The following is a 4,408-nucleotide window of genomic DNA, read 5'->3' as shown; positions in this document are numbered from 1 at the left end:
GGCCGCTGTGTCAGTGGTACAGGCTGCACTACTGAGACCTCCTGATATATGGCCGCAATGTCAGTGGTACAGGCTGCACTACTGAGACCTCCTGATATATGGCCGCAGTGCCAGTGGTAAAGGCTGCACTACTGAGACCTCCTGATATATGGCCGCTGTGTCAGTGGTAAAGAAGGCTGCACTACTGAAACCTCCTGATATATGGCCGCTGTGTCAGTGGTACAGGCTGCACTACTGAGACCTCCTGATAATATATGGCCGCAGTGTCAGTGGTACAGGCTGCACTACTGAGACCTCCTGATATATGGCCGCAGTGTCAGTGGTACAGGCTGCACTACTGAGACCTCCTGATATATGGCCGCAGTGCCAGTGGTAAAGGCTGCACTACTGAGACCTCCTGATATATGGCGGCAGTGTCAGTGGTACAGGCTGCACTACTGAGACCTCCTGATATATGGCCGCAGTGCCAGTGGTAAAGGCTGCACTACTGAGACCTCCTGATATATGGCCGCAGTGTCAGTAGTACAGGCTGCACTACTGAGACCTCCTGATATATGGCGGCAGTGTCAGGGGTACAGGCTGCACTACTGAGACCTCCTGATAATATATGGCCGCAGTGTCAGTGGTAAAGAAGGCTGCACTACTGAGACCTCCTGATATATGGCGGCAGTGTCAGTGGTACAGGCTGCACTACTGAGACCTCCTGATATATGGCCGCAGTGCCAGTGCTACAGGCTGCACTACTGAGACCTCCTGATATATGGCCGCAGTGTCAGTGGTAAAGAAGGCTGCACTACTGAGACCTCCTGATATATGGCCGCAGTGCCAGTGCTACAGGCTGCACTACTGAGACCTCCTGATATATGGCCGCAGTGTCAGTGGTAAAGAAGGCTGCACTACTGAGACCTCCTGATATATGGCCGCAGTGTCAGTGGTAAAGAAGGCTGCACTACTGAGACCTCCTGATACATGGCTGCAGTGTCAGTGGTAAAGAAGGCTGCACTACTGAGACCTCCTGATGATATATGGCCGCAGTGCCAGTGGTAAAGGCTGCACTACTGAGACCTCCTGATATATGGCCGCAGTGCCAGTGGTACAGGCTGCACTACTGAGACCTCCTGATATATGGCCGCAGTGCCAGTGGTACAGGCTGCACTACTGAGACCTCCTGATATATGGCCGCAGTGTCAGTAGTACAGGCTGCACTACTGAGACCTCCTGATATTTGGCCGCAGTGCCAGTGGTACAGGCTGCACTACTGAGACCTCCTGATATATGGCCGCAGTGCCAGTGGTACAGGCTGCACTACTGAGACCTCCTGATATATGGCCGCAGTGCCAGTGGTACAGGCTGCACTACTGAGACCTCCTGATATATGGCCGCAGTGCCAGTGGTACAGGCTGCACTACTGAGACCTCCTGATATATGGCCGCAGTGTCAGTAGTACAGGCTGCACTACTGAGACCTCCTGATATATGGCCGCAGTGTCAGTGGTACAGGCTGCACTACTGAGACCTCCTGATATATGGCCGCAGTGTCAGTGGTACAGGCTGCACTACTGAGACCTCCTGATATATGGCCGCAGTGTCAGTGGTACAGGCTGCACTACTGGGACCTCCTGATACATGGCTGCAGTGCCAGTGGTAAAGGCTGCACTACTGAGACCTTCTGATATATGGCCGCAGTGTCAGTGGTACAGGCTGCACTACTGAGACCTGATGTATGGCCGCAGTGCCAGTGGTACAGGCTGCACTACTGGGACCTCCTGATACATGGCTGCAGTGCCAGTGGTACAGGCTGCACTACTGAGACCTGATATATGGCCGCAGTGTCAGTAGTACAGGCTGCACTACTGAGACCTCCTGATATATGGCCGCAGTGTCAGTGGTAAAGGCTGCACTACTGAGACCTCCTGATATATGGCCGCAGTGTCAGTGGTACAGGCTGCACTACTGAGACCTCCTGATATATGGCCGCAGTGTCAGTGGTACAGGCTGCACTACTGAGACCTCCTGATATATGGCCGCAGTGTCAGTGGTACAGGCTGCACTACTGGGACCTCCTGATATATGGCCGCAGTGTCAGTGGTACAGGCTGCACTACAGAGACCTCCTGATATATGACCGCAGTGTCAGTGGTACAGGCTGCACTACTGAGACCTCCTGATAATATATGGCCGCAGTGTCAGTGGTACAGGCTGCACTACAGAGACCTCCTGATATATGACCGCAGTGTCAGTGGTACAGGCTGCACTACTGAGACCTCCTGATAATATATGGCCGCAGTGTCAGTGGTACAGGCTGCACTACTGAGACCTCCTGATATATGGCCGCAGTGTCAGTGGTACAGGCTGCACTACTGAGACCTCCTGATATATGGCCGCAGTGCCAGTGGTAAAGGCTGCACTACTGAGACCTCCTGATACATGGCCGCAGTGTCAGTGGTACAGGCTGCACTACTGAGACCTCCTGATATATGGCCGCAGTGCCAGTGGTAAAGGCTGCACTACTGAGACCTCCTGATACATGGCTGCAGTGTCTCTGCTGTAGACTCCTTCTGGGTAAGTAATGGATGTAATAAAGGCTCTTTAGTCCATAGAGCAGAAATGTGAAGCTTTCATACTGGATAAATATCAGGTGGCCCCTGTGGCCCTCATGCTTTACAGTCGCTGTGGGGGAGGGGTGTCACGTACAGAAGTCTCCATTCACATCTGACATCTGCAGTAAAATGCCGGGAATCATCAGAAGACCCCATGTGCCAGACTATCGGATGGGACCCTACACGCAGAGCGGCCATGCTGGGCCTACTAGTGCGCACAACAGATAATGAGCACAGACCTGACCGGCACAGCAGCAGAATTCAGTGCAGCAGCTGCGGATGTTCCGTGTCTGGGAGCGGAGCGCGGGCGGGATGCGGGAGAGGCGCAGGAGCTGCCGGGAGAACTCGTCTGTGCTGGGGCTAATGGAGTCCCTTCACGTGACACAAAACAACCAATGAGCGCACAGATCTAGTCACGTGGTCAGAGGAGAAAAACAACAGAGGAAAGTAAACGTCGCATGTGGTGTCGGCAGAGCGCTCTCCAGCAAAATGGCCGACTGCAGTAGTAACGGCAAATGAACACGACACACAATGTGATAGATGTAAGTGACCAGCAGAGGGCGCGAGTAGGAGACACAGTGTGATAGATAGAAGTGACCAGCAGAGGGCGCTGGTAGGAGACACAGTGTGATAGATGGAAGTGACCAGCAGAGGGCGCTGGTAGGAGACAGTGTGATAGATGGAAGTGATCAGCAGAGGGCGCTGGTAGGAGACACAGTGTGATAGATGTAAGTGACCAGCAGAGGGCGCTGGTAGGAGACACAGTGTGATAGAAGGAAGTGATCAGCAGAGGGCGCTGGTAGGAGACACAGTGTGATAGATGGAAGTGACCAGCAGAGGGCGCTGGTAGGAGACAGTGTGATAGATGGAAGTGACCAGCAGAGGGCGCTGGTAGGAGACACAGTGTGATAGATGTAAGTGACCAGCAGAGGGCGCTGGTAGGAGACACAGTGTGATAGATGGAAGTGATCAGCAGAGGGCGCTGGTAGGTGACAGTGTGATAGATGGAAGTGACCAGCAGAGGGCGCTGGTAGGAGACACAGTGTGATAGATGTAAGTGACCAGCAGAGGGCGCTGGTAGGAGACACAGTGTGATAGATGGAAGTGACCAGCAGAGGGCGCTGGTAGGAGACACAGTGTGATAGATGGAAGTGACCAGCAGAGGGCGCTGGTAGGAGACAGTGTGATAGATGGAAGTGATCAGCAGAGGGCGCTGGTAGGAGACACAGTGTGATAGATGTAAGTGACCAGCAGAGGGCGCTGGTAGGAGACACAGTGTGATAGAAGGAAGTGATCAGCAGAGGGCGCTGGTAGGAGACACAGTGTGATAGATGTAAGTGACCAGCAGAGGGCGCTGGTAGGAGACAGTGTGATAGATGGAAGTGACCAGCAGAGGGCGCTGGTAGGAGACACAGTGTGATAGATGTAAGTGACCAGCAGAGGGCGCTGGTAGGAGACACAGTGTGATAGATGGAAGTGATCAGCAGAGGGCGCTGGTAGGTGACAGTGTGATAGATGGAAGTGACCAGCAGAGGGCGCTGGTAGGAGACACAGTGTGATAGATGTAAGTGACCAGCAGAGGGCGCTGGTAGGAGACACAGTGTGATAGATGGAAGTGACCAGCAGAGGGCGCTGGTAGGAGACACAGTGTGATAGATGGAAGTGACCAGCAGAGGGCGCTGGTAGGAGACAGTGTGATAGGTGGAAGTGACCAGCAGAGGGCGCTGGTAGGAGACAGTGTGATAGATGGAAGTGACCAGCAGAGGGCGCTGGTAGGAGACAGTGTAATAGATGTAAGTGACCAGCAGAG

The 4,408-nt window shown here is 53.7% G+C and overlaps 1 protein-coding gene across 1 annotated transcript in view; it reads right to left on the bottom strand.

Moving 5' to 3' along the window:
* LOC121005363 overlaps nt 1-2,963 on the bottom strand; it is a 22,039-nt gene extending 19,076 nt beyond the window's left edge. The window contains exon 1 of the mRNA XM_040438053.1: nt 2,838-2,963. The gene's annotated coding sequence lies outside the window, so the exon portion shown is untranslated. The remainder of the gene's footprint in view (nt 1-2,837) is intronic.
* Nucleotides 2,964-4,408: the final 1,445 nt, after the last annotated feature.

This window comes from Bufo bufo, chromosome 6, assembly GCF_905171765.1.
Source record: "Bufo bufo chromosome 6, aBufBuf1.1, whole genome shotgun sequence".
Taxonomy (NCBI): domain Eukaryota; kingdom Metazoa; phylum Chordata; class Amphibia; order Anura; family Bufonidae; genus Bufo; species Bufo bufo.
Note: the sequence above shows the minus strand (reverse complement) of the source record. Positions and strands in the feature narration are given on the sequence as shown.